Source organism: Rana temporaria, chromosome 2, assembly GCF_905171775.1.
Source record: "Rana temporaria chromosome 2, aRanTem1.1, whole genome shotgun sequence".
NCBI lineage: Eukaryota > Metazoa > Chordata > Amphibia > Anura > Ranidae > Rana > Rana temporaria.
The window spans coordinates 388,492,184-388,517,263 of NC_053490.1; the positions used below are offsets into that span (position 1 = coordinate 388,492,184).

Here is a 25,080-nt window from a genome sequence, read left to right on the forward strand (position 1 = left end):
TTACCACCTCCGCTTTGATACACCGCACCAGCACCAAACCAAAACTCAAGAGGTGTGAATGCCTTGGGGCACAATCATATTTCTGTGCTTATACAGTAATGGGATCTCTTCACATGAAATATGAAAACATGAATCAGCACACCAGCAAAAAATATGGAAGCCACATCAAAATGTAAAGGGTATACTGAATTAAAATGTATACTTACTGAAAATACACTATAGTTTTCCTTTATGATGTTAAAAGAACAATCAACGGCAGCAATAAGAGAAGACCGACCAAGAATATTCTAAATTTGTGATGCCCAAATGGCAGCCTTCAGGTTTTCAAGTGTTGCTAGTGATGTTAGATGAGCATAGCCTGTAGAAATAAAAAAATAAATAAAAAAAAGCAACAAAAATCATTATAATAATTTGCACTACAAAGTTGAAAACTTCAAAGACTTCTAATGAAAATGTGTTGTGCAGACATGAGCAGGGAAACTTCTTCCAAGATGCTATCAGTGCTACTATTCTACCTGTCCACCCATTTCTTCATAGAGCTTGGAGCCCACAGCATTCTCTGTCGACACATTTCCTACCAGGTAACAGGAAAGGGATTCCAACATGGAAATTTACTAGTTGATAACAATTAAAAAAAAAAAAAAGTTCAGCTGCACTTATGCACTGTGCAAACAAATTTAAATGTAATAATCAGTGCAAATTACCTAATACATAAGCAGTGTGTGATCACTATTAAATCCACAAGGTGCTAAAAATTCATAAATAGAAGCTTGCCCACACATGGATCGAATCTCAGCTTTGAACAGTGTGTGTGGGCAGGTTGAACGTACCAAGTTGATCAAATCGATCAACTTGGGTACAACCAGCCTGCTTGATTAAGCAGAAGTTAATTGACAGCATGCCAAGGCGAATTGTAGAGGTCTTGAAAAAAGAAGGGTCAACACTGCAAATATTGACTCTTGCATAAATTGTATGCAATTGTAAATACAGGTGATACCCGAAAAATTAGAATATCGTGCAAAAGTTCATTTCACTAATGCAACTTAAAAAAGGTGAAACTAATATACGAAATAGTTCAAGCCGTGATTTGTTATAATTGTGATGATTATGGCTTACAGCTCATGAAAACCCCAAATCTACAATCTCAGAAAATTTGAATATTACATGCAATCAATAAAACAAGGATTGTACATAGAACAATATCGGACCTCTGAAAAGTAGAAGCATGCATATGTACTCAGTAATTGGTTTTGGCCCCTTTTGCAGCAATTACTGCCTCAATGCGGCGTGGCATGGAAGCTATTAGCCTGTGGCACTGCTGAGGTGTTATGGAAGACCAGAATGCTTCAATAGCGGCTTTCAGCTCTTCTGCATTGTTCGGTCTCATATCTCTCTTTCTCTTGGCAATGCCCCATAGATTCTCTATGGGGTTCAGGTCAGGCGAGTTTGCTGGCCAATCAAGCACAGTAATCCCACGGTCATTGAACCAGGTTTTGGAGCTTTTGGTAGTGTGGGCAGGTGCTCAGTCCTGCTGGAAAATGAAGTCAGCATCCCCATAGAGCGGTGGTTCTCAACCTTCTAGTGCCGTGACCCCTTAATAACATTTCCCAAGTTGTAGGGACCCCCTAACCGTCTCCTCCAGGACCTCCCACTTCACATTTCTCACCAGTCAGCTGACCTCTAGTCTCTGCAGCCCCACCCATAAACTGAATGGGCGGCTGTGAAGAGGCTGGGTGGGGGGCTGTGGGCTCCAGAAACAGCCTAGCTGGGCTTCCACAGGCTCCAGGGACAGCCCTGCTGGGCAGCTGCAAATAGGCTGGGAGAGTGGTACGGGCTTGAGGAACAGCCCAGGATTTGGTGACCCCTGGCAAATCGTCATTTGACCCCCGTGGGGGTCCTGACCCACAGGTTGAGAACCACTGCCATAGAGCTTGTCTGCGGAAGGAAGCATGAAGTGCTCCAAAATCTCCTGGTAGACGGCTGTGTTGACCTGGACTTAATGAAGCACAGTGGACCAACACCAGCAGATGACATGGCTCCCCAAATCAATACAGACTGTGGAAACTTCACACTGGACTTCAAACATCTTGCAGTGTGTGCTTCTCCATTCTTCCTCCGTACTCCGGCTCCTGGGTTTCCAAATGAGATCAGAAAAGAGGACTTTGGACTACTGAGCACCAGACCAGGTTGGCTTTTCTTTATCCCAGGTAAGACGCTTCTGACAACGTTTGTTGTTCAGGAGGCTTGACAAGAGAAATACGACATTTGAAGCCAATGTCCAGGATCCATCTGTGTGTGGTGGCTCTTGATGCACTGACTCCAGCCTCAGTCCACTCCTTGTGAAAGTCCCCAAAACTTTTAAATGGTCTTTTCCCGACAATCCTCTCCAGGCTGCGGTCATCCCTGCTGCTTGTGCACCTTTTACTTCCACACTTTTCCCTTCCAGATAATTTTCCATTAATGTGCTTTGATACAGCACTTTGGGAACATCCAACTTCTTTTGCAATTACCCTTTGAGGCTTTCCATCCTTATGGAGGGTGTCAATGATGGTTTCCTGCACAACTGTCAGGTCAGCAGTCTTTCCCATGATTGTGATCCCTACTGAACCAGACTGAGAGACCATTTAAAAGCTCAGGAACCCTTTGCGGGTGTTTTGGCTTAATTAGCTGATTAAAGTGGGATACTTTGAGACGAGAATATTGCAACTTTTTACAATATTCAAATTTCTCTGCGATTGTGGATTTGGGGTTTTCATGAGCTGCAAGCCATAATCATCACAATTATGGCAAATCACGGCTTGAACTGTCTTGCTTTGCAAGTAATGAGTCTATCTCATATTAATTTCACCTTTTAACCACTTAAGACCCGGACCATTATGCAGGTTAAGGACCTTGCCCCTTTTTGCGATTCCGCACTGCGTCGCTTTAACAATTGCGCGGTCGTGCTACGTGGCTCCCAAACAAAATTGGTATCCTTTTTTTCGCACAAATAAAGGGATTTTTATTAACAGCTTACCTGAAAAATCCTTTTCTTGTAGTACATCACGGGACACAGAGCAGCATAGCCATTACATATGGTTATATAGTGTACCTTCAGGTGATGGACACTGGCACTCTCCGACAGGAAGTTCCCTCCCTATATAACCCCCACCCATAGTGGGAGTACCTCAGTTTTGTAGCAAGCAATATGCCTCCCAAAATTCCCCATAAGAGGGGTGGGAGCTCTGTGTCCCGTGATGTACTACAAGAAAAGGATTTTTCAGGTAAGCTGTTAATAAAAATCCCTTTTTCTTTATCGTACATCACGGGACACAGAGCAGCATAGCCATTACATATGGGATGTCCTCAAGCAATGCTTCATGAGGGGAGGGAGACAACCAGAAAAAAACCAAACAGGAGGTGCCACCGGACAAGAGGAGATTAAACTGCGGCCCGGAGTACCGCCTGCCCAAAAGCTGAATCAGCGTTCCTCCTAACGTCCATTTGATAAAATTTTGCAAATGTGTGGACAGATGACCAGGTTGCTGCCCTGCAGACCTGAGCCATAGAGACCTGGTGATACGCTGCCCAAGAGGCACTCATAGCCCTAGTGGAATGAGCCTTAACCGATAAGGGTGGACTCTTCCCCTTCAGGCCATAGGCCTGTATAATAGTCTGCCTAATCCACTTAGAAATAGTGGCTTTAGACGCTGCCTGGCCCTTCCGGCAGAATGAATAAGACGTCCGTCTTACGAATCTGGGCTGTAGCTTCCAAGTAAATCTTTACAGCTCTAACTACATCCAAGGAATGCAGTAACCTCTCTTCCCTAGAAGAAGGCTTTGGAAAAAATGATGGAAGAATCACATCTTGATTAAGGTGAAAATTCGATACCACCTTAGGCAGGAAGGACGGAAGCGGCCGCCAAAACGACCCTGTCCCTATGCAGTAATAAATAAGGTGCCTTACATGACAAGGCTGCTAACTCCGACACTCTTCTGGCGGATGCCATGGCCACCAGAAACACTAGTTTCCTAGTCAAAAGGACCAAAGGGATCGCGGACAAGGGCTCAAAGGGCTGCCTTTGCAAGGCCGATAGAACCAAATTTAGATCCCAAGGATACAGGGGAGCTTTAATCGGGGGATTCACCCGAATAACACCTTGTAAAAAGGATTTCATTAAAGAATGGGCAGCCAAAGGTCTCTGGAAGAAGACCGACAAGGCAGACACCTGCCCCTTGATTGTGCTGACCGCCAAACCTTTTTCCACTCCCAACTGTAAAAACTCCAGGATTCTCCCAATGGTATATTTGCGGGGATCCCATTTCCTGGTTTCACACCAGGTAATATAGGCCTTCCACACCCTATAGTATATTAACCTGGAAACTGGTTTTCTTGCGCTTATAAGGGTGGAAACGACCTGCCCTGAAAGGCCTCTGTTTCTGAGAATCAGGGACTCAGCCGCCAGGCCGTTAAATTTAGGGCCTGTAAGGCAGGATGGTAGAATGGCCCTTGTGAGAGGAGGTCCGGACGTAGAGGGAGGACCCAAGGCTCCTCTACCGTCATCCTTTTTATCAAGGAGTACCAAGGTCTTCGGGGCCACGCTGGGGCCACTAGAATCGCTGGCTTGCGTTCCCTTTGAATTCTGTGAAGAAGACGGGGTAGCATCCGTATTGGAGGGAAGGCATAGATTAGCGCAAACTGATGCCAAGGGCACACCAAGGCATCCGTCCCGCAGGCCAATGGATCCCTCGTTCGAGAGACAAACTTTGCTATTTTGGCATTGAATCTGGATGCCATAACGTCCACCTCCGGAGTACCCCACTTCCGGCAGATGTCCTGGAACACTTCGGGATGGAGGGACCACTCCCCTGGGGACATCTGTTGGCGGCTGAGGAAGTCCGCTTGCCAATTGTCCACCCCGGGGATAAAGATAGCTGAGATGCAGGGGACATGGGCTTCTGCCCATGAAAAGATCCGATCTACCTCCCTCTGGGCTGCCTGACTCCTGGTGCCGCCCTGGTGGTTTATATAAGCTACGGCAGTGGCATTGTCGGATTGTACCCTTACTGGGGAGCCCTGCAGAATCTCCGTCCAGCCCAAAAGAGCCAACCGGGCTGCTCGGATCTCTAAGACATTTATGGGTAGGGCTGATTCTGCCCTTGACCATTTCCCCTGTAGGGTTAAATCGTCTAGGACTGCACCCCAGCCCGATAGGCTGGCATCCGTGGTTACTATCCTCCATGAGGGGGATTGAACGATCTTCCTTTCAGAAGATTTTTTGTGACTAGCCACCAACACAGACTCTGCCTTACCGCATAGGGAAGAAAGAAGGGAAGATCCAAGGCCTGGAGTCTTTTGTCCCAGGCCGTGAGAATTGCTCTCTGTAGCCTCCGAGAATGGATCTGGGCATAGGGCACTGCCTCGAAGGTGGCCACTAGCTTTCCCAACAGGCGCATGCAGAGGCGTATAGATGGCCTTGTGCTGCTTAGGACTATCTGGATTAACTCCCTTATCGAGTCCACTCTGGACTGGGGCAGGAAGATCCGTTGTCGTCTTGTATCTAAAATCAGACCTAGATACTCCAGCCTTCTTGTGGGCTGTAGGGCCGATTTGTCCCGGTTTAGAACCCAACCCAGGGACTCTAGGCAGTTTACTACTAGCAACACTGCCCGATTTAAGCCGGCCGCTGAGTGGTCGACTACCAGAAGATCGTCTAAGTAGGCCATGACCAGAATGCCCTGTTCCCTTAGGATGGCTAACACGGGGGCCAGGATTTTCGTAAAAACCAGAGGGGCCGTGGCTAGTCCGAACGGAAGAGCCACGAACTGATAATGCCGATAGTTTAGGGCAAAGCGCAGAAACCTGTAATGGCCTGGGAAAATCGGAACGTGCAGGTACGCGTCCTTTATATCGATGGAGGCCAAGAACTCCCTTCCTTGAAGGGCGGCCACCACCGAACGAATGGACTCCATTCGAAAGGACCGGACTCTTAAAAAGCGGTTTAATGACTTTAGGTCCAGTATAGGCCTGACGTCGCCGTTTGGCTTCGGGACAATGAAGAGGTTTGAGTAAAACCCTTGTCCCTGCTCCCCTGCTGGTACTTCCATAATCACTCCTTGAGATAGGAGTCGCTCTAGGGCGGACAGAAGTGATGCCTGCTTTTGCGGGTCGCCTGGAAGTCTTGACACTTGAAAGTGAGGAGGGGGGAACTCCCGAAACTCCAGCTTGTACCCCTGAGTCACTGAGGACAGAACCCATTGGTCGGTAACTTTGGCCCCCCACAACTCCGAGAAGAACCGGAGTCTTCCCCCCACCCGAGAGAGTGGGGGCGCCCCTTCACAAGGCTGCCTTAGGGGCAGCCTTAACCGGCTTACGGTTCCACGGTCTCTTGTTCCCTGCAGCTTGCCCCTGTGGCCTGTTTGCAGCTGCGCGTCCAGGAGGCCGTCGATACTGCCTAGAGAATGAGGGCCCTGGAACTGGAGAGGTTGGACGCTTAAAAGAGGGACCCCGGAACCTCTTCTTCTGGGTGGGGGGCTGTGGGCTCCAGAAACAGCCTAGCTGGGCTTCCACAGGCTCCAGGGACAGCCCTGCTGGGCAGCTGCAAATAGGCTGGGAGAGTGGTACGGGCTTGAGGAACAGCCCAGGATTTGGTGACCCCTGGCAAATCGTCATTTGACCCCCGTGGGGGTCCTGACCCACAGGTTGAGAACCACTGCCATAGAGCTTGTCTGCGGAAGGAAGCATGAAGTGCTCCAAAATCTCCTGGTAGACGGCTGTGTTGACCTGGACTTAATGAAGCACAGTGGACCAACACCAGCAGATGACATGGCTCCCCAAATCAATACAGACTGTGGAAACTTCACACTGGACTTCAAACATCTTGCAGTGTGTGCTTCTCCATTCTTCCTCCGTACTCCGGCTCCTGGGTTTCCAAATGAGATCAGAAAAGAGGACTTTGGACTACTGAGCACCAGACCAGGTTGGCTTTTCTTTATCCCAGGTAAGACGCTTCTGACAACGTTTGTTGTTCAGGAGGCTTGACAAGAGAAATACGACATTTGAAGCCAATGTCCAGGATCCATCTGTGTGTGGTGGCTCTTGATGCACTGACTCCAGCCTCAGTCCACTCCTTGTGAAAGTCCCCAAAACTTTTAAATGGTCTTTTCCCGACAATCCTCTCCAGGCTGCGGTCATCCCTGCTGCTTGTGCACCTTTTACTTCCACACTTTTCCCTTCCAGATAATTTTCCATTAATGTGCTTTGATACAGCACTTTGGGAACATCCAACTTCTTTTGCAATTACCCTTTGAGGCTTTCCATCCTTATGGAGGGTGTCAATGATGGTTTCCTGCACAACTGTCAGGTCAGCAGTCTTTCCCATGATTGTGATCCCTACTGAACCAGACTGAGAGACCATTTAAAAGCTCAGGAACCCTTTGCGGGTGTTTTGGCTTAATTAGCTGATTAAAGTGGGATACTTTGAGACGAGAATATTGCAACTTTTTACAATATTCAAATTTCTCTGCGATTGTGGATTTGGGGTTTTCATGAGCTGCAAGCCATAATCATCACAATTATGGCAAATCACGGCTTGAACTGTCTTGCTTTGCAAGTAATGAGTCTATCTCATATTAATTTCACCTTTTAACCACTTAAGACCCGGACCATTATGCAGGTTAAGGACCTTGCCCCTTTTTGCGATTCCGCACTGCGTCGCTTTAACAATTGCGCGGTCGTGCTACGTGGCTCCCAAACAAAATTGGTATCCTTTTTTTCGCACAAATAAAGGGATTTTTATTAACAGCTTACCTGAAAAATCCTTTTCTTGTAGTACATCACGGGACACAGAGCAGCATAGCCATTACATATGGTTATATAGTGTACCTTCAGGTGATGGACACTGGCACTCTCCGACAGGAAGTTCCCTCCCTATATAACCCCCACCCATAGTGGGAGTACCTCAGTTTTGTAGCAAGCAATATGCCTCCCAAAATTCCCCATAAGAGGGGTGGGAGCTCTGTGTCCCGTGATGTACTACAAGAAAAGGATTTTTCAGGTAAGCTGTTAATAAAAATCCCTTTTTCTTTATCGTACATCACGGGACACAGAGCAGCATAGCCATTACATATGGGATGTCCTCAAGCAATGCTTCATGAGGGGAGGGAGACAACCAGAAAAAAACCAAACAGGAGGTGCCACCGGACAAGAGGAGATTAAACTGCGGCCCGGAGTACCGCCTGCCCAAAAGCTGAATCAGCGTTCCTCCTAACGTCCATTTGATAAAATTTTGCAAATGTGTGGACAGATGACCAGGTTGCTGCCCTGCAGACCTGAGCCATAGAGACCTGGTGATACGCTGCCCAAGAGGCACTCATAGCCCTAGTGGAATGAGCCTTAACCGATAAGGGTGGACTCTTCCCCTTCAGGCCATAGGCCTGTATAATAGTCTGCCTAATCCACTTAGAAATAGTGGCTTTAGACGCTGCCTGGCCCTTCCGGCAGAATGAATAAGACGTCCGTCTTACGAATCTGGGCTGTAGCTTCCAAGTAAATCTTTACAGCTCTAACTACATCCAAGGAATGCAGTAACCTCTCTTCCCTAGAAGAAGGCTTTGGAAAAAATGATGGAAGAATCACATCTTGATTAAGGTGAAAATTCGATACCACCTTAGGCAGGAAGGACGGAAGCGGCCGCAAAACGACCCTGTCCCTATGCAGTAATAAATAAGGTGCCTTACATGACAAGGCTGCTAACTCCGACACTCTTCTGGCGGATGCCATGGCCACCAGAAACACTAGTTTCCTAGTCAAAAGGACCAAAGGGATCGCGGACAAGGGCTCAAAGGGCTGCCTTTGCAAGGCCGATAGAACCAAATTTAGATCCCAAGGATACAGGGGAGCTTTAATCGGGGGATTCACCCGAATAACACCTTGTAAAAAGGATTTCATTAAAGAATGGGCAGCCAAAGGTCTCTGGAAGAAGACCGACAAGGCAGACACCTGCCCCTTGATTGTGCTGACCGCCAAACCTTTTTCCACTCCCAACTGTAAAAACTCCAGGATTCTCCCAATGGTATATTTGCGGGGATCCCATTTCCTGGTTTCACACCAGGTAATATAGGCCTTCCACACCCTATAGTATATTAACCTGGAAACTGGTTTTCTTGCGCTTATAAGGGTGGAAACGACCTGCCCTGAAAGGCCTCTGTTTCTGAGAATCAGGGACTCAGCCGCCAGGCCGTTAAATTTAGGGCCTGTAAGGCAGGATGGTAGAATGGCCCTTGTGAGAGGAGGTCCGGACGTAGAGGGAGGACCCAAGGCTCCTCTACCGTCATCCTTTTTATCAAGGAGTACCAAGGTCTTCGGGGCCACGCTGGGGCCACTAGAATCGCTGGCTTGCGTTCCCTTTGAATTCTGTGAAGAAGACGGGGGTAGCATCCGTATTGGAGGGAAGGCATAGATTAGCGCAAACTGATGCCAAGGGCACACCAAGGCATCCGTCCCGCAGGCCAATGGATCCCTCGTTCGAGAGACAAACTTTGCTATTTTGGCATTGAATCTGGATGCCATAACGTCCACCTCCGGAGTACCCCACTTCCGGCAGATGTCCTGGAACACTTCGGGATGGAGGGACCACTCCCCTGGGGACATCTGTTGGCGGCTGAGGAAGTCCGCTTGCCAATTGTCCACCCCGGGGATAAAGATAGCTGAGATGCAGGGGACATGGGCTTCTGCCCATGAAAAGATCCGATCTACCTCCCTCTGGGCTGCCTGACTCCTGGTGCCGCCCTGGTGGTTTATATAAGCTACGGCAGTGGCATTGTCGGATTGTACCCTTACTGGGGAGCCCTGCAGAATCTCCGTCCAGCCCAAAAGAGCCAACCGGGCTGCTCGGATCTCTAAGACATTTATGGGTAGGGCTGATTCTGCCCTTGACCATTTCCCCTGTAGGGTTAAATCGTCTAGGACTGCACCCCAGCCCGATAGGCTGGCATCCGTGGTTACTATCCTCCATGAGGGGGATTGAACGATCTTCCTTTCAGAAGATTTTTTGTGACTAGCCACCAACACAGACTCTGCCTTACCGCATAGGGAAGAAAGAAGGGAAGATCCAAGGCCTGGAGTCTTTTGTCCCAGGCCGTGAGAATTGCTCTCTGTAGCCTCCGAGAATGGATCTGGGCATAGGGCACTGCCTCGAAGGTGGCCACTAGCTTTCCCAACAGGCGCATGCAGAGGCGTATAGATGGCCTTGTGCTGCTTAGGACTATCTGGATTAACTCCCTTATCGAGTCCACTCTGGACTGGGGCAGGAAGATCCGTTGTCGTCTTGTATCTAAAATCAGACCTAGATACTCCAGCCTTCTTGTGGGCTGTAGGGCCGATTTGTCCCGGTTTAGAACCCAACCCAGGGACTCTAGGCAGTTTACTACTAGCAACACTGCCCGATTTAAGCCGGCCGCTGAGTGGTCGACTACCAGAAGATCGTCTAAGTAGGCCATGACCAGAATGCCCTGTTCCCTTAGGATGGCTAACACGGGGGCCAGGATTTTCGTAAAAACCAGAGGGGCCGTGGCTAGTCCGAACGGAAGAGCCACGAACTGATAATGCCGATAGTTTAGGGCAAAGCGCAGAAACCTGTAATGGCCTGGGAAAATCGGAACGTGCAGGTACGCGTCCTTTATATCGATGGAGGCCAAGAACTCCCTTCCTTGAAGGGCGGCCACCACCGAACGAATGGACTCCATTCGAAAGGACCGGACTCTTAAAAAGCGGTTTAATGACTTTAGGTCCAGTATAGGCCTGACGTCGCCGTTTGGCTTCGGGACAATGAAGAGGTTTGAGTAAAACCCTTGTCCCTGCTCCCCTGCTGGTACTTCCATAATCACTCCTTGAGATAGGAGTCGCTCTAGGGCGGACAGAAGTGATGCCTGCTTTTGCGGGTCGCCTGGAAGTCTTGACACTTGAAAGTGAGGAGGGGGGAACTCCCGAAACTCCAGCTTGTACCCCTGAGTCACTGAGGACAGAACCCATTGGTCGGTAACTTTGGCCCCCCACAACTCCGAGAAGAACCGGAGTCTTCCCCCCACCCGAGAGAGTGGGGGCGCCCCTTCACAAGGCTGCCTTAGGGGCAGCCTTAACCGGCTTACGGTTCCACGGTCTCTTGTTCCCTGCAGCTTGCCCCTGTGGCCTGTTTGCAGCTGCGCGTCCAGGAGGCCGTCGATACTGCCTAGAGAATGAGGGCCCTGGAACTGGAGAGGTTGGACGCTTAAAAGAGGGACCCCGGAACCTCTTCTTAACCGGCAAGAGGGTGCTCTTACCACTAGAGATCTTTTGAATATATTTGTCAAGATCTTCTCCAAACAATCTCTCTCCTTGAAAGGAGAATCCTGTAAGGAGCTTTTTGCAGGGGGTTTCTGCAGACCAGTTCTTTAACCAAAGTAGTCTTCTCATGTGAACCAAAAACAGGGATAGGCGGGACGCCTGTTGGATTGAATCCTTGATAGCGTCTACCGCGAAACATAAAGCTCTAGGTAGGTCGGCCAAGTCCTGAGCCTGTTGTGGCCGGGAGGTCCTTTAGGACCTGTTTTGCTTGGTCCTTTAAAGCCTGGCAGACGCCAATGGCAGCTACGGCTGGCTGGACCACTGCCCCCGCTGTGGCAAAGGATGCCTTCAGTAAGGTCTCAAGCCTTTTATCCACAGGATCTTTGAACATGTGAATATTGTCCACTGGACACGTTAAAGCTTTATTGACACATGATATGGCTGCGTCAACAGTGGGGACAGCCCATTTTTTCGAAAACTCCTCCTCTAAAGGGTACATAACTGCGAACCTTTTAGGAGGCAAAAAAATCCTGTCTGGCTTAACCCAGTCCTGAAATATCAGGTCCTTTAACAAAGGATGAACCGGGAACACCAGGTTGGCTTGGGGCGCTTTTAGGGAGCCCAATGAGGACACAGCGGAAGCCAGAGGCTGAGGCAAAGGCATTTTAAAAGCTGACCGCACCATATCCGTTAAGGACTGAACCCACAGTTTTTCTCCGTGAGAAGCTGAAAAAGGTTCCTCTATAGTAGAATCCTCAGAACCTAAATGGTCCAGGTGATCCTCGGCCTGGTCTCCTGCATCTTCCAATTCCTCAGTGGAAAGGACATCTTCCTCAGGAGATTCAAACCTGGGAGACGGGGACCTAGCCCGCTTCTTCCCAGATAAAGAGGCCGTAATAAAAGCGGCCATCCTTTTTTCAAATCCACCCAAGGTGGAGGCTAACATCTCTTCCGTGACATAGGAAGGAGTTGGTTGAATAGGGCCAGCCGTAGCACCTAGCAACCCCGATGGCTCACCCAGGGCAGCAACCTCCGGATCCTCCGGGGAGGTAGGGGCAGCTGGATTTTGGGAAATATCCTCCGAGCCCGATGGGGAACCCTTTGGCTTTTTAACACCTTTAGCATTTTTAGCGTTCCCTGCACCCTTAGGAGCCATAATAAACAAATCTGAGATACTCCGCTAATATACAACTAACTGTAATAGCTGGAGAAAAAAACACACATTTAAATAAATGAGGAAAAAAATTAGGCTAGGGTAATGTTAGACAGAAACTAAACTTCCCAAAACCTAACAAGAGATAACAATATTGTGCCCCAAGGGCTTAATCACATCCTAATATTGCTTCCCTTAATGCTGGGCTAGGAGAGCACCTAATAATACAAGTACTCTGACTGCTGCATAGTACACCGGCTTTCTAGAGAAAATATGAGCTTAAACAGCTCTTTAGTGAGGTGTGTACAAAAAAACGGCCACTAGGTGTCACTGTGTCAGCATAACATAGGCAAACCTATCCTGCTCAGCATCGCTGCTCCGTGTCCCTTCACAGCCTTCAGCAGACTGACAGGCTAAATAGAGTTTTTCCCCCCTCTGATGTACAGAGGGGAGGGGACTCCTCGGGCGTCCCCCGCCCCCTCCACGCAGCGTTGGCGTGCCCGCCGTCTATAACAGTCCGCGCACGCGCGCTCCCGACGCCGCTCTGAAGGAAGCAGGAAGCCATGTGGGGAGAGGAGCCCAGGAGCTGCTGGAAGCCACACACAGATACCAGGAAGTAAGTACTTTAAACCTGACATGCCCCTTTTTACATCTCATGGAGCCAAACCCCTTTTTGTAGCAGCAGCAGCAGTCTATTAGCCCAGTCAGAGGAACAGTATATCTGGGTGTCTGAGCCATCCAGTCATGCAGACTTTGTGGTTTCTCTTTTAGCCCATGCACAGAGGCATAGAAAAGGCTTTACCCCAGAGTCCCCTGTGGGGGGCCCACTGACAAACCAAGTTCCGTAGGCCCCCCGCTTACCTTTCCACGCCGCAGGGTATTGCTCATGCAAGAGGCCCAATCTTCCCCCTTCACCGTGGGTATGGTCATAGACCTTCAGGGACCGGGGTCCAAGTCAGGAACACCACACACCTGGACCTATACAGCACTACTGGCAGCAGGTATCCATAGGTTAAAAAACCCAGTCCTGGAACCCAGAGTCCAGCCCTCCAAGGAGAGGCATTATAGGCAAAACCCCATCCACGAATTGGGGCCCGGGTACCGTCCACTTTGGCTATGAAGCACCTTGGACGGATCCGGTCGGCTGGCCCTGGTCCCAAGGACAAACTGCAGGCACAACCTTCAACGTGCACCAACACCTAAGACACTGGCGAAAAAACTGGGGTACTCCCACTATGGGTGGGGGTTATATAGGGAGGGAACTTCCTGTCGGAGAGTGCCAGTGTCCATCACCTGAAGGTACACTATATAACCATATGTAATGGCTATGCTGCTCTGTGTCCCGTGATGTACGATAAAGAAAGAGCTTTTTTTGTGGTATTTGATCACCGCTGCGGTTTTTATTTTTTGCAGTATAAACAAAAATAGAGCGACAATTTTGAAAAAATATTTTTTACTTTTTGCTATAATAAATATCCCCCAAAAATATAGAAAAACTATTTTTTTCCTCAGTTTAGGCCGATACGTATTCTTTTACTTATTTTTGGTAAAAAAAAAATTAAAAAATAATTGATTGATTGGTTTGCGCAAAAGTTATGTTTACAAAATAGGGGATAGTTTTATGGCATTTTTATTAATATTTTTTTTTTTTACTAGTAATGGCGGTGATCAGCGATTTTTTTCGTGACTGCGACATTATGGCGGACACATCGCGGACACATCGGACACATTTTTGGGACCATTGTAATTTTTACAGCGAAAAGTGCTATAAAAATGCACTGATTACTGTGAAAAATGGCAGTGAAGGGGTTAACCACTAGGGGGCGCTAAGGGGTTAAGTGTGCCCTAAGTGAGTGATTCTTACTGTAGAGGGGCGTGGCTGTAGGTGTGACATCACTGATCGTTGTTCCCTATAACAGGGAACAGACGATCAGTGACACTGCCACAGAGAAGAACGGGGAAGGTGTGTTTACACACACACACACACACACACACACACACACACACACACACACACACACACACACACACACACACACACACACACACACACACACACCTCTCCCCGTTCTTCAGCTCCTGTGACCCGAACGCAGGACACTGGCGGCGATCGGGTTCGCGGGTCCCGCGGGCACAGAGCTTCGGAGTCTGTCGCAAGCGCGCCGCCGTGGGCGCGCGACCCATGGCTGGGCTCTTAAAGGCGACGTACAGGTACGTGCCTGTGCCCAGCCGTGCCATTCTGCTGACGTATATCGGCGTTAGGCGGTCCTTAAGTGGTCAAGTTGCATTAGTGAAATAAATGAACTTTTGCAGGATATTCAAATTTTTCTAGTATCACCTGTACAAGCCTTTGACACCTATGAAATGCTTGCAATTATACTTCAGTGTAACAAAAAGATCTAAAACTACTGAAGCATCAGACTTTGTGAAAATTCATATTTCTGTCATTCTCAAAACTTTTGGCCACGGCTGTATGTACACTTGTGATAAATATGTCTGCCACTCCATTGTACCTTGTCCTTTAGAGATGCATGTGAGAACAGCATTGATCTTTAATGAAATTGGGGTAAGGTTATCTTTGAAAGGAGTATGAACAGCAAAAAAGGCTGACAGCTGCTATATTAGGGGGAAGATAAGCATACAGAGATGCGGCCAGCTAGTGCTTGAGAGGGGAGGTTAAATATCCAATGCTCCCCAATTCTAAAAACTTATTAAATCAAAATAAAACATTATATTGCAGTTAACGAATGCTTAGATGTGATGGCTGCAAGTACGGCATGTTTTTTTCAAAAAAGCAGAATGTATTAGTTTACATGGATGAGACAAACCAGTTAAAGCAAAGTTCCAGCTGCAAAAGAATAAATACATTTAAAGTCAGAATCTACAAATACTGCAGATGCTGACTTAAAATAAGGATACTTACCTGTCCAGGGCGCCCACGATGTCCTCACCCATAGCTGACCCCATCCCTCGGCTCCAGGTGGAGGCGCCAGCATCTTCAGTAAGGGAATCAGGAAGTGAAGCCTTGTGGCTTCATGGCCTGTTTCTTACTGCGCATGCGCGAGTCGTGCTGCGCGTTCTGAATGGTCCCTGCTGTATCTCAAGACCTCTGTGGAGGGGCCGAACATGGCGTAATTTGCTGCGGATTCTGCAGCGCTCTTCACTGGAAGTGGGAGCAAATATATGGTTTAGTCGAGTATCTGCTCCCCCCTAAAAGGTGCCAAATGGGACACCGAAGGGGGGGGGGCGGATCAGCAGAAGTTTTATTTCTGGGTGGAACTCCACTTTAACACTGGGGCCTACTATACTGACTTGTAGAAAGGGATGGGAGAAGGATTTGGGTAAGATTGATGCCGATACTTGGGAACTTTGTCCTCTGCCCCTTTGGTTTCGGGCCTCCCAAAAACACTCATTTATACTTATTACATAGGGCATATAGCACACCAGTCCAGTCACATCGGTGGGAGGAGTAGGAATACCCCTATGTGCACAAGTTCAAGGGGATCTCATCCATATGCTTTAGAGACGCCCCAAGCTATTATGTCACTGGAAGGAGGTTTTAGATATATCACAAGCGTTTATGTGCCAGCTCTCAATGGACCCTATTGTTTGTTAATTGGGTGCATTAGAGGAAGAGTCCCTTACTCCACATGCCCATGTTGGGGGTTTAGGTTTATTGTACGCCACTCGTAAAAAACGGGATTGCCCGATATTGAATTATTCCTCATGTGGCTACCAAGGAGCCATGGGTGGAAAAGGTGAACATGCCGATATGTGAAAAATTAAAGGGGTTGTAAGGGTTAAATTTTTTATTTATTTTTTTAACCACTTCGATACCAGGCACTTCCGCACCTTCCTGCCCAAACCAATTTTCAGCTTTCAGCGCTGTCGCAATTTGAATGACAAATTGTGCGATCATGCTACACTGTACCCAAATGAAATTTTTATCATTTTGTTCACAGAAATACAGCTTTCTTTTGGTGGTATTTGATCACCTCTGCGATTTTTATTTTTTGCGCAAATATTGCGCAATTTTTTTTGTAAAGTTTTCTTCTTCAATTACGGGCACTGATAAGGCGGCACCGATGAGGTGGCACCAATGATGGACACTCATAGGCGGCATTGATGGGCATGGATGGTCACTGAGAGGTTGCTCTGATGGACACTGAGGGGTGGCACTGATACTGATGGTGGCATTGCTGGGCATCACTTTTTTAAATGTTGCCCATGTTTTGCCCATGTTGCCAGTCAGTGCCCATTTGTAGGCACCGATTGGCATCTTTGCAAATATTTTTTAACATGTGGATGACCATGGGGTACATACCTGACATGTTACCCCCTTCCCTGGTGGTCCAGTGTGGGCATCCGCGGGGGGGGGGGGGGGGTACACTGATAATCAGCGTATATCCCCGGTCATCCTATGCATTAAGGTAAAAAAACTTCTGGCAGTGACCAGCCTCCAGTGCCCCCCCCCCCCCCCATTTTAGTTATCCGAGCCCCTTCATTCACTTGGTGAATATGCGCTCTCCCTCTCTGCAAGTGGTTTCCGGCACTTGATTGATAGCAGCTCAGCCATTGGCTCCAGCTGCTGTCAATCAAATCCAATGATGCAGGCGCCGGGGGGTGGGGCCGAGTCTTGCATTTGTGTCAATGGATGCAAATGCTGGACTGGGAAGCTGGCCCGCGAGGTAACCCCTCCTAGGAGCGCTTCTCCTAGGGGGTCATCTGATAGGAGATGGGGACGGAAGAGCCGCCGAGGATCAGGGCCACGCTGTGCTTTAATACATTTATGTTTCCATGAATGTTCCTGAGCAAAGCTCATATTTTTCATGTGCCGGGCTCAAAGGAAAGTTTGTTATTTTACATCAAGTTAGTATATTTTCAACATGTTATAAAAATTACCATCCACACGTTTGAAATTAATGTTCTTGGACTACTAATGTGGACTTATACTGTATGTTAAATAGCCTAAAACAATACAAAAAAATATAGTTGTATAAACATGCAAGAGAAATCTGAACTCCAAGGTACATATTATACTGCAAACCCTGCTCAGACATGTTTTCGGTGTACTCTGTTAATGCATGTTTCAGTGACTCTGCACTACTTGAAATTTGTTGGTATTCATAGATTGGAAAGAAAGTTGACACAGTTCCTACTGCTGATTCTAACTGCTGTTCAATAAGTAACTATTGAAAAACGAAGAATGGTTGCGCTAGGTGCCAGAATATAATAAAAACAGTAACTTTAAAGTGATAGCAGCACTAACTAAACACCCACGTACATATAATTGTTAAAGAACTAAAAGTGCTAGTGCATCAATAATACAAATAAATAAATCAATAAAGTGAAAATACATAAAACTAGTGCTGAAATGAATATAATAAAGCACCATCATGTGAAGATTGATTCATTCATAAATATCCAGACACAATACATTGTCAAAGTGCTCAGTCCAACAAAGAATGCTTAGTGCCAACAGTTCATGAAATTGATGTGTGTTGCCCAAATCCGATAATCCTGTGGGAATGTAGCCCACTTCATACCCAGGTGCACTGCCCACTCACAAGCCGCTTACTGACAGGTAAGGCCTCATGTACACTGCGGCTAAACCTACATTTAGGAGCAGTTGGGCATTTTTTTCAACTGCTCCTGAACTCTCCTCTATGTTATCTTAACAGTACATGTACACTGGGGCAGTCATTTCTATGCAGTGGAGTTTAGAGGCTTCTTTTGGGAATACAAAAAAATGGGTTCAGAAGCTGAGTTTAGAGGTATTTCAAGTGCCAAATGCTTCTAAACGTGGCTAAACGCGGTAACTTGCATTTAGCCACATTTCATGTACAGGCGGTTTTAATTTTTGGGCAGTTCTAAACGTGGGTTACTATCTGTCAAGTTAAATCATTCAGGAGAGATTGTAAAAATGTGCCGTGTTCATGAAGCCCAAGACCTCAAAAGGTGAAGGTCTGGCTGCACTTTGGGAGAAATCCCCACTGGGATGGATGGATGGCAGGCAGGCACACTCCAGGGCTCAAGAAGATGTAAAGACAAAAATTAGTGACTCATAGTGTAGTAGTATAAAACTCCACAAGTTTATTAAAGCGATTGTAAAATGCAGGATTTTTTTTTTTACACCCTGCAAGAATAAAGGCATAATGTGCTAGTATGCATCACATGCTAGCACATTATGTTAAACTTACTTTAAAACGAAGCCCTCTCGCGCCAAGATCTTAGAGCGGCAGCGGGCTCCCATCTTTACCCGTCTTGCATCCGGGTTTGCAGACTCCTGATCTGTGACTGGTCGGAGATGCGATGATGTCACCTCCGCACACGCCTGTGAGAGCCACCGATTACGGCACAGGGTTTGGAAGGAACGGCATGGCTGGCCATTCCTTCAGAGCGCATGCGCCAGTGATGTCACTGGCTGCATGTAATGTAAAGATCTCCTAAACGGTGCCCCTTTAATCCTATGATCCCTCCCATCATTAGTGTCAGTGGGAGGAATAGTGTCTCATCCATGGTGTCAGTGGATTGAACATTGCTCCATCTCTGGTGTCAGTGAATAGTGTCCCATTGTTGGTGTAGGTGGGAGAAATAGTGACTTGCATCAGCAGGAGGAATGGTGCCATAAGGGTTGGATAAAGACATGGACAGGGCCACATTCGGCCCACAGGCTGCAGTTTGGAGACCACTAGTAGAACAAGGCCTTTTTCACACAGGGTTCAACTTGTATAAGAGTAGTGTGAATAGCAAGTTTGTAAAAGCATTTGCAGAGCTTTCACCAACCCTTGTTAAAGCTTTTAAGTAGCATTCAACTCCAGTTTGTAAATACTGAACACAGAACCTAGCTGCTAGCAGGATTCAACAAGCTTCAAGAAGTTTTAAAACCTGCTAGCTTATTAAAAATGGCAATCAGCACTCCCTTTAGGTTCTGTGTTCAGCATTAACAAATGAGCTGAATGTTACGTTAAAAACAAACAAAGCTTGCTGAAGCCCATGGGAAACATGTCTAAGGTGGACCTTTACAACAATTGGTACAACATTTATTACATTCTAACATGTCAACACTGGGCAAAATAAATTCAAATTACAATCCACAATGTAAAATGCCTGTGTCGCATGAGTTGTGCACGCTGCTATAAATGAGTATTGAGATTCAAGAAGAACATCAAAACGTCCATTTGAAAAAAAGGGAAGTATAGCCAAAGCTTTCTTGGTCATACTTTTCTTCTAAGTCACAGGAGTGCACTTACTTTTGCACTCCTGTGACCCAGAATTAGCCAACACCAGGCTACAGCCGTCTCCGGATCTACAAAGATGCCTGATCGGCAAGCTGACTCAGCGTTCCTGCGTGCTGCTGAGAGCCTGAGCCAGACACTCCCATCCCCTCCCCAGTCTGATGCTCCAGTGAACGCTGGCGAGGCAGAGCAGAGAGCTGCTGACTGAAAGTCACATCTGTTTAGAGCTGACCAAGAACTGAGCGATCAGCAGTCAGGTGATCACCCAGGTCTCAAATTTACTGTAGCTGCCCCTGCTGGCTCTATCACAGCAATTCTTCAGCCACAGGGCTTTTTTTTAATCCCACACTTTGTTAAATCTACCAGGTACCAAGGTGAGTACATTACGAGATGGGCTGAACACCGAATTGATTAGCAATGTCCAATCAGTTGCAGGGTATATGCCAATGTTTAAATATACCAAGACCGGGTATATATGACATACGTCTGACAAAAGGGGGAAAAGACTGACAGAACCCAAAAGCCAGAGACTGTGCACACTCTCCGTCATGGGCACACAGATGGACATGAAACACATACAACATTACAGTAGGCTTGATTAGCACTGCAGGATGAAATCCATGTCCCCTTTCAAACAGATTGTCCATAAATGAGTGGCTTTGACCAGAGGTTGCTGAAGTCATGAGAAAGGTGACAATCTGATATGGCTTATGCTGTATATAAAGTATGATCCTATACTAGAATGTGCTAGGCTACTCAAATATATGTAAGTCTCATAAGGACAAGCAAGGGAAGAGGCGCCTCTGGGTGCAATACTTTAACACAATTTTTGTTTTTTTAAAGCAGATTAAAAACCGCTCACATTTTGGTGGTGACAAGCAGGTATGTAACAAGGTTTCCCAAAAGGGGGGAGAGGTGGATGTCATCCGGTGCATCGTAGTCTCATCTGGTCTCTGCTGTAGCACTGTAGAGTGAGAGGAGATCAGTGACGTCATCATCCATCGCCCGCCGGTCCATCCGCGCCTCGAGTGCCTGACGAGATCCATCCACCCCTCACCACCAGCGGTAGGAAGATCCTGATCTCCTCTCACTCTACAGTGCCACAGCAGGGACCAGATGAGACTACGACGCACCGCATGACATCCACCTCTCCCCCTTTTTGGGAAACCTTGTTACATGCCTGCTTGTCACCACCAAAATGTGAGTGCTTTTTAATCTATGCTTTTTAAAAAAAAAATAAAAAAAAATTGTGTTAACCACTTGAGATCCGCGCTATAGACAAAATACGTCCGCAGCGCGGCTCTCAAGTGCCAAGTGGCCGTTTAAACACGGCCTTTTATGTGCATTACCCGCGCGCGCCACTGGGTGTCGCGTGGCGGGTAAAAACTGTCCCGGCGCATCGCCGAAGACCCGATGCGTGTACCTGGCGGCCGCGATGTCCGCCGGGTACACGCGATCGTCGGTGACAGCAGGGACGTGGAGCTCTGTGTGTAAACACAGAGCTCCACGTGCTGTCAGAGGAGAGGAGACCGATCTGTGTCTCTTGTACATAGAGACACAGCATCGGTCACCTCCCCCAGTCACCCCCCTCCCCCCACACAGTTAGAACACACCCAGGCTACACAGTTAACCCCTTCCTCACCCCCTAGTGTTAACCCCTTCCCTGCCAGTCACATTTATACAGTAATTAGTGCATTTTTATAGCACTGTCGCTGTATAAATGTGAATGGCGCCAAATGTGTGTCAAAAGTGTCCGATACGTCCGCCGCAATATCCCAGTCCCAATAAAAATCGCAGATCGCCGCCATTACTAGTAAAAAAAAAAAATAAAAAAAATCATAATTCTGTTCCCCATTTTGTAGGCGCTATAACTTTTGCGCAAACCAGTCGCTTATTGCGATTTTTTTTTTTTTTTACAAAAATACGTCAAAATACGTATCGGCCTTAACTGAGAAAAAAAAAAGAGTTTTTAAAAAAAAAAAATTGGGATATTTATTATAGCAACAAGTAAAAAAAATATATATATTTTTTTTAAATTGTCGCTCTTTTTTTGTTTATAGCGCAAAAAATAAAAACCGCAGAGGTGATCAAATACCACCAAAAGAAAGTTCTATTTGTGGGGAAAAAAGGACGCCAATTTTGTTTGGGAGCCACGTCGCACGACCACGCAATTGTCAGTTAAAGCGTCGCAGTGCCGGAAGCTGAAATTTCGCCTGGGAACGAAGGGGGTTTATGTGCCCAGTAAGCAAGTGGTTAAAGTATTGCACCCAGAGGCGCCTCTTCCCTTGCTTGTCCTTCCAGATTTTGGAACATGGTTTCTGTTCCCCACTGACAGCAGCCCTGAGAGCATACTCCCATCAATACTTACCACATCTCAGACCTCCACAACCAATATCACTGTATCAACTGCTTGAACACTTTTGTCTTCTGACATTTGCTCCATGCACTATATGCTGTTTATGCTGCTCTGATATATACCATACTGGCCTCTTGCGCAAAATTTACTTGTTGTATTAAGTTTCATAACCACTTTATGAAGGGAGGGTTTACTATAAATAGTAATGCTAATAATGATTCAGGTATGTTATATGGTGGCCATTTTACATAGGAGAAAAAAGAAGTCATCCGATCTGCAGAATAAAAACACCTACAATAAGCACAAGGTGTGATTCATCTGGTTGCTCGGCCCTGGCACACATCGGCAGTTAATGTTTACCTATTGTTCGCTCACCCACAACCGAGCTCTGTACATACAGATATGCATACCTCACAGTATAGCACCGGTTCCTGCTGCTGTACAAACACTGTACACTCATGCATGCTCCGTCAGCACATACATAAGTCATTAGTCATGAAAGAAATTGGAGCATGGCAGATCACCTTCACAACAATTCAGGTTGTAACCTACACCGGATGTATAGCATGAGAACAATTAAATCCTGTACATATACAGGGTACAGCTCCAGCTCAATCGGAATTACAATTGTGGGTGTAAAACAAAGGGAGGCACATCTGATCCTCTGAAAAAGCACATTTCAATCAAGTCAAAGCACAAGCACATTTCTTATTGTATACATACAAACGTGTGTGAAAACTACTTCAGTAGCAGGGATACAAAGGACTAACACAAAATAAAATAAGCTAGGCGGATTGACTACTTGGCCATACTACTAATTAGAAGTAAACGTCATACTGCTCCAGGCACGCATACCACAAATAGTCATTTAGTATGTCACTTGTACCTTGCCCAAGTAAGAAAATATTAACCCGAAACCTTGCAGTGACGATCATCCCGATTCCACACAAATCACACAACTGCAACACTGAAAAAAAGCAAAAGTAAGCAAAAGTCCAGTTCACACTACACAAAATCTCCTGGAACAAAGTTAAGAAATGCTTTCATGTGAGAATCTGGTAATGTAGAACATGACAATGAGAATGCTAAAATAGGTTTACTTTTTAAACTCGTGCTGCTGTTCTCAAGTAATAATCGAAGATTTGTTACAGTTTTTGCAAAAAACACTAAAGAAATTTCAAACTTTCCTGTAAATTTTCACTGTCCTGCAGAAAAAACAAACAAAAAACAAATAGGCCATTCTTGAGTATTTGATAACATTTAGAAAAATTTCTACCATGCTGAAAATGTACCATTTACCGTACATACTCGAGTATAAGCCGAGATTTTCAGCCCTTATTTTTAGCCTGAAAATGCCCCCCTCGGCTTATACTCCTAACTGTGTACCCGATTATGGTGCAGAGTCAGACGGTGGGCGGCCATTATGGAAAAGTCGCGTCTCCTCCTCGTTCTGTTTATCTGATTATGGTGCACTGCAGAGTCAGACTGCGGGCGGCCATTCTTGAAAAAGTCGTGCCTCCTCCTCGTTCTGTTCCATGATAGGCGGAACACGCAGTTTCCCAGCAGACACTGTGTTTAGTGTTCTGCCTATCACGGACATTCTTTCCTCCTCTGGTCTGACTCTGCAGTGCACCATAAATCAGATAAACAGAATGAGGAGGAGGCGCGACTTTTGTACAATGGCTGCCTGCCGTCTGACTCTGCACCATAATCAGGTACACAGTCAGGAGTATAGAATCATGTATGGAGATCGGCAAGGCTGCAATGGGCACAGTGAGGCGAGATTGCAAATGGGCACAGTCAGGCGAGATTGCAAATGGGCACAGTCAGGCGAGATTGCAATGGGCACAGTCAGGCGAGATTGCAATGGGCACAGTCAGGCGAGATTGCAATGGGCACAGTCAGGCGAGATTGCAATGGGCACAGTCAGGCGAGATTGCAATGGGCACAGTCAGGCGAGATTGCAATGGGCACAGTCAGGCGAGATTGCAATGGGCACAGTCAGGCGAGATTGCAATGGGTACAGTCAGGCGAGATTGCAATGGGCACAGTCAGGCGAGATTGCAATGGGCACAGTCAGGCGAGATTGCAATGGGCACAGTCAGGCGAGATTGCAATGGGCACAGTCAGGGAGATTGCAATGGGCATTGTTGACCCTCTTCTCCACTTACAGTAGCTGCTGCATTTCTCACACTAGGCTTATACTCGAGTCAATACGTTTTCCCATTTTTTTGTGGTAAAATTAGGTGCCTCTGCTTATACTCAAGTATATATGGTAATTGCGCAATTTCAGTGCAAGACGAAACACTGAATACCCAACATCTTTAAGGCTGTATGTACACCTGAACTACTTTGACCACCGGCTGCAGCAAAAAAAAAAACGCACGATTTTCCACGTCAAAAACTTTCATATCCTGAACGCAAGTCTTCCACATTCAGGAGAGGGAGGTTAAGCCTCCCTCTAACCTCAGCAGCTCCTAAACAATCCTAAAAGCCTACAGTGCCTTGAAATTTTCCACATTTTGTCATGTTACAACCAAAAAAGGTAAATGTATTTTATTGGAATTGTATGTGATGGACCAATACAACGTGGCACATAATTGGGAAATGGAAGGAAAATGATAAATGGTTTTCAAAATCTATTACAAATAAATATCTGAAAAGTGTGGCGTGCATTTGTATTCGTCTCCCGAGTCAATATTTTGTAGAACCACCTTTCGCTGCAAGTCTTTTTGGGGATGTCTCTACCAGCTTTGCACATCTAGAGAGTGACATTTTTGCCCATGCTTCTTTGTAAAATATCTCAAGCTCTGTCAGATTGGATGGAGAGCGTCTGAACAGTAATTTTCAAGTATTGCCAAAGATTCTCAATTGGATTTAGGTCTGGACTTTGACTGGGCCATTGTAAAACATGAATATGCTTTGATCTAAACCATTCCATTGTAGCTCTGGCTGTATGTTTAGGGTCGTTGTCCTGCTGGAAGGTGAGTGAGTGAAAAACGTATATAGCGCAACACATGCAAACTGAATC

At 46.7% G+C, this 25,080-nt stretch overlaps 1 protein-coding gene across 2 annotated transcripts in view; it reads right to left on the reverse strand.

The window, feature by feature from the left end:
• PHACTR4 (phosphatase and actin regulator 4) overlaps positions 1-25,080 on the reverse strand; it is a 143,544-nt gene that overhangs the window by 102,037 nt on the left and 16,427 nt on the right. For both annotated transcript variants that reach the window (XM_040337973.1, XM_040337974.1), the window contains exon 2: positions 207-358. The gene's annotated coding sequence lies outside the window, so the exon portion shown is untranslated. The remainder of the gene's footprint in view (positions 1-206; positions 359-25,080) is intronic.